At 41.2% G+C, this 14296-nt stretch overlaps 1 protein-coding gene across 1 annotated transcript in view; it reads left to right on the plus strand.

Annotated features, from left to right (window-relative positions):
* Nucleotides 1–1115: 1115 nt before the first annotated feature.
* The window catches only part of LOC117524665 (pyruvate kinase PKM-like), a 31951-nt gene continuing 18770 nt past the window's right edge, over nt 1116–14296 (plus strand). The window contains exon 1 of the mRNA XM_034186483.1: nt 1116–1283. The gene's annotated coding sequence lies outside the window, so the exon portion shown is untranslated. The remainder of the gene's footprint in view (nt 1284–14296) is intronic.

A 14296-nucleotide genomic window follows, 5' to 3' on the forward strand; every position in this document is an offset into this window, starting at 1 on the left:
TTTGTACTCCTTTACAATACTGGAAGAATAACCAGAAAACATATCCACAACTTTATCAACTCGCACTGAAATTTTTATGCTCACCATCTTCATCTGTACCCCGTGAAAGAGTTTTTTTTTCTAAGGCAGGGAACTGGTGTGTAAGAGGAGGAATCGCCTTGGAGCAAAGACATTTCAGAAACCTTTGTTCTTCAATAAAAATGCATAAATTAATTTATTTTCAGTCTTTTATTTCGTATGCTTTAACACTTAAGTTAACAAATTTCCATACACAAGTTACACATTTTAACTCTGAATTTTATTACAGACAAATTTGCTATATTTTACAAACCAAATCAGTTTATCATTTACACAAACAAGGTTTTACATTTCACAGGCTGATGCGTTTGCAGCACGGTAACTTTTCCATCTTATTTACCTGCATTGATTTTATAACTACTGCAGGGGTCACTATTGAGCGACCAACACAGTGTCAACACAGTGCCGACACAGTTTGTGTAGTGTGTCAATACACTCCTTGAGGTATCATCATCCCATCACTACTTAGTTGCTCCCGGTGTGTAGTGAGCGCCTTGTACGGCAGCACCCTGACATTGTGGTGAATGTGAGGCATCACTATAAAGCGCTTTGAGCGTCTGATGCAAATGGAAAAGGGCTATATAAATGCAGTCCATTTACCATTTATTTAAGATACCTCCCATGGGAGTCATGGACTCCCATGAGTCATTGCGGGAGCTGGTGATTCATATAGTTGCCCAGTTCATACAGCTATATACGCTATAAACAGGGCAGCTTACTCTTTTCACTTTAATTCTAAGCCTTCCTGTAGCTGTTGAGGCATTTGAATGAAACAAAAAGCCAGAACCACGACACTTTGTTCATGAAAACTCCAGTACGTCACGATGATCACATGCTCAGTCAGTCGCATTACGGATGTGTTCTCGTTGCCTGATTGGCTACCAGCTTCACCAAGCATGACGTGTATCCTTCCGCATCTGGCTTGACGTATTTTCCATTTCCTGCTTTTATTTGTTTCTTTTAAAGAAGCGGATCAAAAGTACAGTCCGTGAGTCAACATTACACGGCGATTGGATATGATAAAGATAAAGGATAGCTAAAACATTGTATTGGAGTGTATTGATTTCGCTGCTCTTGCTCGGATGGATATTTTTCAGCATCCACAGAATCTAGTTCCCTGGTGTACTAGAGGGGATCACCTTGAGCTGCTCGTTCTCACTCCGGTTACATGAACATCGTTGTTCTGACTTATTTGCAGAGAAAAGGTAGGCAGTTTCAGAGCTTGTGGAAAATGTGTGTGTGTTTGTGCACGTCATTTCGTGTGTATCTTAATTTTTATGTTGTTGTACGTATTTTTCAGTTATAGTCACTTTCTACCCGGCACTAACTTGCTTGTGTCCGACTCTTATGCAGATAAACTGCGCACTTCAGTGACAACGCATTCCTTTCAATTAAATATGGTTTAACCCTGTTTTAGCTTTTCTTGCATTTTAAAATAAGATATGAAATGCATGGAAACGCTTCCTGTTGCCTCACGCTATGGGCGTGGCCCTGTCGCCAACTCGATAGCCTATTCGCTGTCGTGATGCGGTTGCATGGTTCAGGAAAATGTGACGCAGTGATCAGAACGTGACCTTAGGCATGTTACACGTGTTGCGCTATATCTGTTTTAACGCAATAGGGTCAGTTCATGTCACATACGTGATTTCGAAGTAAAGCTTGATGAAGTACCCTCAAAAGTCAAACTACCTAAGTAGATAACTTATAGTCCTTAGTCTTGATCATCTGCAAAGTGCCTGTGTGTAACATGGTCTTTATTTGTCAATATATGATTTTCATATATTAAATATAATTAAAATGTTTAGGCTTTGTTTCCACGGTTTATATGGCAAGAACAAAGAAGGCAAATTTCAGCCTAATATTCTAAATTACAATTGCTGCTTCGAATAACTAGGTGGCTAGACCATGACACTGCTGTCTCAAGGTGCATTTTAAAAATTGTATTCATGCATCTTCATCAATTGCAGTATGTAGAGGATTTATGAATGGCTCAAATCTAAACACACTTTGTCATGGCTATGTCTATCCTGGCTGAAAGACTTTGTAATTGGATAGATTTTTTTAAGTGATAGGGAACAGAGAGTTTGCATTAATGGTGGAAGTCCTCTTGGATGAAGGTCACCAGTGGTGTCCCCCAGGGATCAGTTATAGGGCCGATATTGTTTTTGCTTTTTATCAATGATTTGGCGTGTGCAATAAAGTCAAACTGTAAAATTTTCGCCGATGACACGAAGGTGCATCACCCCTTCCTTTCCTTAACTGATGGGGAAGACCTCCAGTCAGACATAGTCTCATGGCTTGGTCTGAAGAATGGTTACTTGGTTTAATGAAGTAAAAAGCAAAGTTCTCCATATTGGTAGAAAAAATCCATGTTACGATTATTTTATGAATGAAAAACAATTACAAGTGGTTTCAGAAGAAAGAGACCTAGGAGTGTTGATTTCCAAGGACTTATCCTTTTCCCGCCACATTGCTCTTTCGGCAGCTAAGGCCAATAGAATTCTTGGGATGATAAAAAGGGCCTTTTTGTTTATTGACAAGGACTCTTTTCTTCTTTTATACAAAACGTTTGTTCGTCCTCACCTTGAATATTGTGTGCAGGCATGGTCACCATATTTGCAGAAAGACAAAAAATATTTTAGAGAAAGTACAGAGAAGGGCCACTAAGTTGGTTCCAGAATTTAAAAATTTGCCTTATGAGGATAGGCTCTTGCAACTTGGTCTCACAAGTCTTGAAGACAGACGAACTCAAGGTGATTTGATTGAAATATACAAAATTTTACATGGTTTTGAGAATGTTGACCCCACGGTATTTTTTGAATTGAGAAGGTATACTGACTGGCCTTAGAGGGCATAAATGGTGCTTGGAAGATCTAGATCTAGATAATAGATCTAGATTAAATGTGAGGAAAGAATTCTTTAGTAACCGAGCAGTAAAGATCTGGAATAGTTTGCCACCTGAAGTGGTCTTATCCCCAAGTACAGATATTTTTAAAGCAAATTATGACTTGTATTATAGTATAACGAATGCCACCAGATTTTGATTTTGATTGTTGATAGCTGTTTTTATTGAATGTTATGATGTATTATATGTAATCATGTATTATTCTTAGGACAGATATTTTTAAAGCAAATTATGATCTGTATTTTAGTATAATGAATGTCACCTGATTTTGATTGATAGTTTTTACTGAATGTTATGATTTGTTATGATGTCATTATATGCAATCATGTATACAAATATTTTACACAATAAAATGAATTATGAATTATGAAAGTCCTGTGCTGGCATACTAGTGTTTATTCCAGAGGAATAAGTCATCTCACACTCTCAAATGTCGCACAACTCTCAGTACCTATAACAAAGAATCAGATGTAATAATGACACGATTATGAACCTCCAAATAAAATAGTTATTTCCTCAATGAGTCGTATGGATTGTATCCGTTATAATGCGGTCTGAAGTGTTTACTTTGAAAATTAATGTTTAAAGCAGGTCACCTGGCTATCCCAGCTAGGAATAATGCAATAGGACTACGGTTCTAATTTGTGGGTTTTGTTCTCTTAACTGGGGCCATGATTAAGAGGGACGGCAGGGGGCTGAGGTGAAATTATTGGCCCAAGAATGTTTTCATTAATCAGGAACAAAACTCAGTGGTTCGAAGACAATCAGGTATCGTCTTAGTTTGACCCATAAAGGATGCCAACTACTGATCCAGCGGTGTTATTCCCATGACCCCGCCGGGCAGCACCGGGAAGACGGGTGGAGACGGAAGAGCACAGCCAGGAGCCTGCGGAGTAATTTGACTCAAGACTGGAAACCTCACCCAGCCCGAAGACAGAAAAGATGAACAGATTGTTTGCTTTTTTGCTCTCACTTTTTATTCTCACCGTTCTTAGTTGGTGGAGCAATTTGACCGATAATGAGCGATACTCCGGCAAATTAACTAGTTACGAGGTCGCGTGCGGTGGGTGTCAGCTTCTTAGAGAGACAAGTGGCGTTCAGTCACACAAGATTGAGCAAAAACATGGGTAATTATGACAGTAGTGTAGAAGAAAGAAAACACGCAAACTCCAGCCTTATTGTTTAAGCCTGCAGCAAACCATTGTTTGGGGAGCGTGACTGTTGACCTGAAAGTGATATCGTCTCTCCCAGGCATGCGCACTCGTAACTGTGATGGCTTATTATTACCACTGCAGTGCTTAAATAGCCAAATGCATCCGAGTGAGTTGTCCACCGCAGCCTTCTTGTGTAGAGAATACCTTAAAAATGATAAAAATAATCATAGTTCTGATGCACATTCGCATGTGCTGAGGGTTAATGTACCTGCTGCTGTGAGTGAAGAGAGCCAGTCAAGAAACAACAAAAAAGTGTCATTTGCAGTGGGCCAAACTTCCAAGGTACTTTACATGAGCTAAAGAGCAAATTTTGAGTGGCCCATTGCCTGTCTGAGTGTGTGTACTGTGCATGGATAAAAACACAAGTTTTAAAATGAATTTTTCCTCTTTTACTGTTACTATTTTTTTATGTAAGGCCATGAAATTTGGCCAGGTGATCTTTTTGAATTATCCTGTAAATTGAGGGAATTTATGGTGCTGAGAAATTTAACTTTTATGAAAGCAATTGATTTGGGGCAATTCATAAATATGTCATTAAATTAAATGGTGAGATTGGAACTGATTTCTCTATCAAAATATGACCAGGAGCCTTTGTTAAAATGTGAATGATGTAGGCTGAAATGTGTAACTGTTTCTATAGTAGTAGAATAATAAACGTCTGTAGTTTTGTTGGTCTCACTTCAGTAATGACTGCAATTGAGGTTCAGATATATAAAATGACCGTGCAATGCTTCAATATGAGTCTTGGCATCATGGTGATTTAGTGGTTAAGCCCCTTTCACACTGGCGTAAACGTAGAGCTGGGTATTGTGACCTATCATCTACGCCGAGTTGAGTATCTCGTCGTTCACTTTTAGCAGCTCTACGTCAAGTTTTTGCTCCCTACGCAGCAGTATGTTGAGGGCTATGCACGTAGGACCGAAGAAATTAAACATGTTTAATTTTTATTGGCGTAGAGCACTGGACACAGAAAATACACAGTTTTAAGCAGGTCTGCACAACACAGCGTTACTGCATGCAAGTCTGTGGAACACTGCGCTCCTGTGCACATCCAAAAAGAGTGCTGCATCCAGAGTGAATCAGCTGGAGAACATGATGATACAGCCCACAGTGCCTCTGTGTGCTCAGAACAGCTGATGTAACTGATAGATGTGTGTGTGCTCAGAACAGGGAATCGAACCTCAACTCATAAATCCAGAAACAGCAGGTAGGTCGCTCTCTCTCTCTCTCCCCCTCTCTGTTGCTCTCTCCCTCACTCTCTCTCTCTCTTTGTTGCTCTCTCTCTCTCTCTGTCTGATCAAACAATAAGCACTGTGACGCTTTAAAATAAAATTGCCATCGTTGCATGTCAGTGCACACATCAGACAACCTGATCGATCAAGTCTCAAATCAGCGGAGCTGATCAGAGCAACTGGAGGTTTAAAAGTAACGAGTCACGGCAGCCTTTAACACAGCCAGACTTGGCAGCATCTGTACACAATGACAATGATTCACCAAGACAAAAAAATGTTAAAAGACTGTTTCCGGCGTGCTCCACGCCGTGCAGTAGAGAACAGAGCGCACTTCCACAGAGGCACAAAATAGCAGCTATGGCTACATATGTGGCAGTATGCAACTGTAAAAACCTCATGATACAGTCCACTGTTTTCCAAGTGCAGTGATGTGTTCTGCACAGCCGGCAGGAGTGAACTGAAAAGAGTTGAATCAGTATTAAATAGCGGCAAGGTACACGCGACTGTGTACACACATTAAAAAGCGAACACACGCATCTGCAAGCAAATCTACGAACACAGAAAAAGGCCGAGTACATGCGCATTTCGGTCGTACTTAAATGAAACACACCGCAAACGCAGCTCTACGTTTACGCCAGTGTGAAAGGAGCTTTAGCACTGTTGCGTCACAGCAAGAAGATCATGGGATCGATTCCCATCTGTGGAGTTTGTGTGTTCTCCCCATGTTTGCATGGGTTTCCTCCCACATATAATTCCTTTAATTCCTCTCTTGTACAATGTCTTCATAGATGTGTCTGCCACCTGTTGGATGGCTAGTGGATGTTGGATAAATTCAGACATTAAAAACATGTAGTATACCTTCTGGACATTGGACATGTTTGCTTGTCACTGTGCTCCAGCCAGCCACTACATGCAAGTAGATATGTCTGGAATAGCTCAATTAGCTAGGCAGATTACACCAGTGTGCCATTCCTTCTTGTTTAATCCCTAACAGCAAATCTGGGCATCATGGTAACTTCTTGATTCATCTTTGCAGATCATGAAGAAACTTGGTATATGGAGTAGTTACAGCCATTATCATCACCAGTTTTGAAGTTGGGGTGAAATTTTTGAACTGTTCAAAAATTTCATCTTGATTTGCAAAATCATCATTTGTGCATGGTACCTTCCAGGTGTTTGTAGTCTTAACAGCTTCAACCATGCTTAAATGTCTTTTTAATGGGGTATTCCTAGTGAGTATGGGTTAGAACTTGTTTGATTGGGGTAAATAGTTTAAGCAGAGATGGAGTTTCTTGGGGTTTTGGCCGAGGACATAGTGCCTTATGGCCCAGTCACACGGCATACAATGATTCCTGAACGAAGGACAAAAGTCACAATTCCCTGAGAAAAGGTGGACGAGCAAGCTTTATCACCAAACAGCCTGCGACGTAAGAGCGCAAAAGGAATGAAAGAGGAACTAAATGAAACTGAAGCTAGCGTTAATCTCGACGCTTTAAACAAAGCGCGCCTGGAGCCACAGCTGGAGTCCTGGAGAAACTGCAAACAGAAGCTGTGGAGATCTATTGCACGTTGGTGGGTCCACCTGCTGGTTCCTCATCCAGAACAAAAGAGGGGTCATATCCTTCATCACCAGAATCCTCAATGTCTGACACGCTGCGCACTACACCTTGCTCCAATTATTTAAAAAAACAAACTCTAGTGTGCTTGGTTACTGCTCTGTCCACTGTATTCCGTTCCAGCTGACTTTCACAGATCTGGCAACTTGCTTCTGATGGATTGTTTGTTGCTGTGATGCCACTCTGAATTCACACGGTTGTATACGCTTCTTTATTTCTGTTTAGCACTCTTCTGGTTATTAATTGTATCGACCCTGAACATTATTTAACAACAGTCCTGTTGTGAATCGCTAGCGGTTAGCATTCGCTAGCTAGGTCGACCCCTCCCCCCTCCGTTGTTACTTTTTATAGGTGTTTCTTTTCTACCCGTTTAATACTTCTGTTTGTTTTTCAGTCAAACTGCTGTGAATTTTAAGTAATTATTTTACTCCTGTGTAAAATCTTGGGAGCGGTTAGCTATTTCGGACCCCGTCATCATTTTTTCATTTCATTTTTTTACACTCCTGTTAACTGTTTAGTGTTTTTTATAGCTGCTGCTTTTTTGACCTGTTTAATGCTTCTTAGTTTTCTAGTGTAACTGCTGTGAATTTTAATTAATTTATTTGCATCTGTGTGAGCCTTAGGAGTGGTTAGCTTATCCATTATTGGTTAGCTTGTTTGCTTGGCTACATTCTCAAATTTCTTAGTGCACAAAGTACACTACTAATTCTACTTTACACCCTCCGTAAATCCTGCGTGATGTTGGAAGATAGGGTGCTCTCTTAGAGAGCCGTGTCCGTAAGTTAGAGCAGCTTCTTAGCGCAGTGGATTAGATGTTACGGGCACTCCAGATGAGGTTAGTGTTGGGCCGGCTAATGAGCCATTAGCATCAGCTTAGAAACGCTGGCTGTGGAGGACGGCTTTCGGACTGTGGCTAGGCGCAGGAAGCCCGTAGGGCTTGTTGCCCGTTTGTGGCACCCCGATCACACTCGCCAGTGTGAACTGTGAATCGGTTCTCCCCCCTTGGATTTGCCAGATGTGAATTCACTGAGCCCACAAGTGACTTCCCCTCCTGTTTCCAGGCCGAAACACCGGACTTTAGTGATAGAATCCCCTATCACCCGCAAAGTCAGGTTACAGACGCCGGCTGAAGTTAAATGTATTCCTGGGGCCAGAGCTCCCGACATTGCATCTCATCTTAGGTAGGGCTGCAGCTATCGATTATTTTAGTAATCTAGTATTCTATTATTCTGGCGATTATCGAGTAATCGGCTAAAAAGTACTTTGCGTTTTAAAACATTAACAGTCCAGGGCTCTAAGTAATGGCACAATGTCACTGCGTTTTTTTGTGTTTTTTTTTACATCTTTACAAGTTTTGGATCTTTTCTGGTGTCAGGAGCTCAGCCAAAGTTGGGCCAAAGTCTTGACATTAACACTCTCTGCGATTCAGCCAACGCATTTCATTTTCAGCTGGACGTTGAACATGCAGCCTTGCAGTCACTGTTTTTTTTGTTTGTTTTTTTTAAATCATTATCTTATTTATTTGAGTCCCATGTTTGTGAAGCATTGTGTGTTGCCCAGTGGTCTTCTCCAGAGACTCTCTGTGGCCGGGACGGAGCTGTGTGAGGGCAGTGCTGAGCCGCTCACACCGGGCAGAGAGAGGCAGCCGTGCGTAGAGCGGCCAGCAGACAAAACTGTGTTTCTTGAAAAACAAACACACTGCTGTGCTTTAAATGCACAGTAAGCTATTTCAGATGATCAGCGTGGACCGTTTTTTTTTTTTTTTTTCTCTAAAAGGCTTTGTTTCACTCTGTCCCTTTGTAAAGCTGTAGCTTTTGTGCTAATTTGATTAGCACTTGCTCTACTTCTTCTGTTTGTTTTTCTGGGGACATTACAGCACCACACAGGCCTGCCATATGTACTGCAATGTTAAACGAAGCTTCGAAGTACAGAATTTGCCTCAAACATTTTTTGTAATCGAATTACTTGACTAATTGTTTCAGCCCTAATCTTTGGGTGCTGACGCTGCAGAAGGGAAGACAGACGAAGGAACATGACATGAGATATAGTCACTCACGTTGGCACCAATGATTTCAGGATGAAGCACTCAGAGGTCACAAAAATGGACATAGAGAGGACTTGTGACCTTGCCAGAAAGATGTGTCAGCATTGATTAATAGTCTCTGGTCCCCTCCCCTCCCGGGGTACTAATGAGTGTTTAGCAGGCTGACATCATTAAATAGGTGGCTGGTGCAGTTTTGTAGACAGCAAGGCTTTAGCTTATTGATAACTGGCCTTCGTTCTGGGCCGCCGTGGCTTGCTGATGCCGGATGCCCTCCACCCTACTGGGGAAGCGCCGCCATCTTGTCTGCGAACATAGATAGAGCTCTACAGGAGGGTAACATTAGGAATCTATAGCAGGCCATGGAGCAGGTGATTAGAGACCCTGCAAGGCTTATGATAAATGTGGGTGTGGGAATCCATTAGCTTAGCGGGGAATTTACTGCAGAAAATCCACTATGGTGATAGTGCAGTTTATTTGCCAGGGAGGGAATTTCAACAAGTGAGACTGTGGCCTGCTTCCGTAGTCGTGTCTATAAAAATCATAGAGGGATATGCTTTCCAACTTAATACCATTACTATATTGGATGATGTTGAAATTGAGGATGGCCCAGTGGTTGTTCCAGCAATTCCAAAGATTTCATGTCTGCTACCAACAACGGGCATGGAATGTCTTAAACCTAAACCTACTTCTAGGCATCTTATATACTACTCTGGAACCACCCCTAAACCCAAACAGTTCAACTGTCAACCCTACTGAGGTCCTTAGACTGGGTCTCATTAACATAAGATCACTGTCATCAAAATCATGTGATCATGATCTATTTTATTGATCATCCATGTAGATATGATTGGGCTATGTGAAACCTGGCTTAAACCTACAGCTGTCCTCCCCTTAATGAGGCCGCCCACCGGCATATACATTTAGTCACGTCCCTCATTATGCAAAGCAAGGCGGGGGTGTTGCTCTTATTTATAAATCTAGGTTTAGCTTATTAGCTGTTGGGGGTTACAAATATCACTCGTTTGAGCATCTGATTCTCCTCTCTGCTCAGGATATTACACATTGCCAAGGTCAGAAGAATAAAAATCAGTTGTATTTGTCACTGTATATAGGCCTCCTGGCCCATATTCTGAATTCTTAGATGAATTTCGTGCATTTATCTCTAACTTGTCAATGAGTGCAGATAACATTTGATTATTGGTGACTTTAACATTCATATAAATAAGCCTTCTGATCCCCTCTGCAAATCATTTATGGAAATTGTGGATGCATTAGGATTTCGGCAATGCATTCAGGATTCGACGCACATTGGTGGAAATACCCTGGATCTGGTTCTCGCACATGGTATTGCTGTCATGAATATTGACATCATGCCTCTTACATCAGTGGTGTCTGATCACTCACTTAAGTTTACAGTTTCGCTGCCGTGTTTAGTGGAACAACAACCTTGTATATCATTACGGCGATGCATCAACTCCTCAACTAAGACTGAACTCAAAGCTAGACTGCCTGATGCCTTAGCTTCACATTTGACAAATACCCAGTCAGTAGACAGACTTGTGGATAGTTTAAACTCAGTTCTCAAAACTACACTGAACATGATTGCACCACCTGTGTTAAAACCGCGCTCCCCCAAATCACAGTCACCTTGGTTCAGTGATTATCTGCGTGACCTCAAGCATAAAAGCAAGAGGTCTAGAACGGAAAAGGCGTCGTTTAAAATTAGAAGTATTTCACCTTGAGTGGCGTGATGCTATCTTAGACTATAAGCGTGCATTATTGGCTACAAAGCGGACTTACTACTCTGATTTGATCAACAAAAACAAGCATAACTCAAAGTTCTTGTTCGACACGGTGGCAACACTTTTGCTTGGACAACCACCTGTAGTTCGCTCTCCTTTTACAGCACAAGATTTTCTGGATTACTTTGGGAAGAAAACAGAAGACATCAGGTTAAACATATCCCAGTATCCTTTAATCCAGCCACTACACCCTGCTATTGATGTGGGTGCCACTGCTGAGGTTCTACCTAGATTTACAGAATTTGACAGTATCTCACTATGCATGCTGACAACTCATAATGTCAACAAAAAGCACAACCTGTTTATGTGATCCTATACCAACAAAACTGTTTAAGGACCTGTGGCCCACTCTTGGGCCGACTGTGCTGGAAATTATTAATCTTTCTTTAACTAATGGATCTGTTCCTAAATGTTTCAAATCTGCATTGATTAAACCATTACTTAAGAAACCTAATCTTGACCCTAGTGTATTGACAAACTATCGGCCAATATCAAATCTATCAATTTTCTCTAAGATTCTGGAAAAAGTGGTGTCACGGCAGCTCATAGACTATCTTAGTGAGAATAATCTCTTTGAGCCACTGCAGTCTGCTTTTAGAAAATATCATTCCACAGAGACGGCTCTCACTAAAGTGGTGAATGATCTTCTGCTTACAATGGATTTGGACACCACTACGGTTCTGTTGCTGTTAGATCTCAGTGCTGCATTTGATACAGTGGATCATCATATTCTACTTGATAGGCTGGAAAATCATTTTGGGATTACTGGGAGTGCCCTTGCATGGCTGACGTCATACTTGACCAGTCGTTCTCACTGTGTTTTGTACAGTAACACTACGTCTAACCTTAATGACATGAAATTTGGGGTTCCACAGGGGTCTGTCTTAGGCCCCCTGCTCTTCTCCCTTTATATAGCACCCCTTGGGCACATATTGCGGCGTTTTGGGATTACCTTTGACTGCTATGCTGATGATACTCAGTTATACATGCCGATAACTGCTGGTAATCTCATTCACATAAAATCCTTAGAAGATTGCCTTGCAACAGTGAGAAGTTGGATGTCTAGAAACTTCCTACTTTTAAACTCTGATAAGATTGAAATGATGGTTCTTGGTCCAGTGAGACATTGGCATCAATTTGACCAGTTAACGCTCAGCCTCGGCTCGTGTGTCATACATCACACTGACAAAGTGAGGAACCTTGGGGTAATTTTTGATCCTTTGTTGTCCTTTGGCCTCTACATTAGAAATATTACTAGGACTGGTTTCTTCCACCTGCGAAATATAGCGAAGATTCGTCCCATCCTGTCTATGGCTGATGCTGAGACCCTGATCCATGCATTTATCTCTTCTAGACTGGACTACTGCAATGTTCTATTTTCTGGTTTACCGCAGTCTAGCATTAGGGGTCTCCATTTGGTTCAAAATGCTGCAGCCAGACTTTTGACACGACGCAGAAAGTTCGACCACATTACACCCATTTTGGCGTCTCTACACTGGCTTCCTGTCCCAGTGAGATCAGATTTTAAGGTTCTGTTACTAACCTATAAAATTACTCATGGACTGGCACCTCCCTACCTAGCTAACCTAATTAAACCTTACGTACCGGCCTGGGCTTTACGTTCTCAGGGTGCAGGACTACTTTGTGTCCCTAAGGTGAATAAGAAGTCTGCGGGTCACAGAGCTTTCTCTTGTCGTGCCCCTGTTATTTGGAATGATCTCCCCGCGTCAATAAAACAGTCAGATTCTGTGGAGACTTTCAAGTCTAGACTTAAGGCGCACTTATTTTCCCTTTCATATGGCTAGCATACTGGTACAGTTTTTTTTTTTTTTTTGTTTTACGCTTTTTACTCTTTTAATTCATTTAGTAGTAATTGGAGCAAGCCGCGACCTCAACTTTACCTAAATTCTGGGTCTTTAGTGAAGTTTTAGGGCTAGTGGCCGGCGATCACCTTATCATTTCTTCTGTTTTTCTTGTTGTTTAATGCTGGCAAATTATCCAGTATTTTTTTGTCTTTCTGGTGCCTGATTGTTTTTTTTGTTTGTTTTTTTTCCTCTCTCTGTTTAAGGTGCAGCTCCATCCAGAGATGGGAGTTATATTCATGTTGGTGATCATTCTGTCCTGTGCGCCAATAGCATTTTCTTGTATATTCGTCCGTGAATTGTTCTGTAATTTATGTTTGTAGCATGGCCCAAGCAGAGGGTCACCCCTTTGAGTCTGGTCTGCTTGAGGTTTTTCCTTAGCGCTGTTGCTCTGGGGGTTGGTAAGGTTAGACCTTACCCATGTGAAGCACTTTGAGGCAACTCTGTTGTGATTTGGCGCTATATAAATGAAAATAAATTGAAATTGAAATTAAGCCATATATATTGATTTATAACAAAACTGTCAAAAGGGGGAATAAATATAAGTGTAAAGATGATTGAATATATCAGAGCAGTAAATTGATCAGGCTGTGTAAATACGCATTGAGTCCACATGTGCGGTTGTTTCTACCAGCTGATCACTGATCCACAACGTGAATTCTGGCTTCCAGAACAGCTTTTTATATAATCGTTTGAATTATGTACCTGTTGCCACATGTACATAAGGGCTGGATGTCATTCCTACACTCATTTTGTCATATTTAACCTCTGGGGTCCGAGGGCATTTTTTGGACAGTTCACTCGCCTGGCATAAATATTTTATTGTTGTTAACAGCTCTCCCTGCATCCCATAATCAAGTTTTAGGTCTTGTTGTTTTTTTTTTTTGTTTTTGTTTTTTTAGGACAACCTGCACTTCCAGAATATATGCGCTATAGTTGTTTAAGTGTAATAAAGGTTACAATCAGAAATAAAAAAGGAAAAAGTAAAGCGGAAAATAATTTTCCACACATTTATTAAAAATACACAGTAAACTATAATAAACAACTCTTTTGACACTTTATAAATGTAATTTGGGCTCTTGTGTGAAAGACTGTACAACAAAAAGGTTTCAAACAATAACACAAATGCACATTTTGAACAATGTATACAAAATGGTCTATGCGTTTTGTTTGTCTTCATCTCAAGCAGTTTCTGTCTGCTATTACGCAAAGGTCACATTACAAACTTCTACCGTGTTTTGGGGTGTTTTGTCCTGCTCTGAAAGCAGCTTTCACACTTTGGCCCATTTACACTCTGAGGAGTGGTCCCTCCCCCCTCGCTCCATTGATATGGTAAACAGTGCTTTACGCTGGAGTGAGAGAGCTTGCACAAGCTCATTCAGTAACATTCACAGGTATTGAGGAGTGGAGCATCTCTAAAGCCCCTTTCACACCGGGGCTCCTTCTAGTTGCGTCGTCATGACGACGCTGTGTGGAAGCAACCGAGCGCTGAGACGATTATCTCGATGCCACAACAGCGCAAGGGGCGCAAAGGATGAATCAA

Source organism: Thalassophryne amazonica, chromosome 2 (genome assembly GCF_902500255.1).
Source record: "Thalassophryne amazonica chromosome 2, fThaAma1.1, whole genome shotgun sequence".
NCBI classification, from domain to species: Eukaryota; Metazoa; Chordata; class Actinopteri; order Batrachoidiformes; family Batrachoididae; genus Thalassophryne; species Thalassophryne amazonica.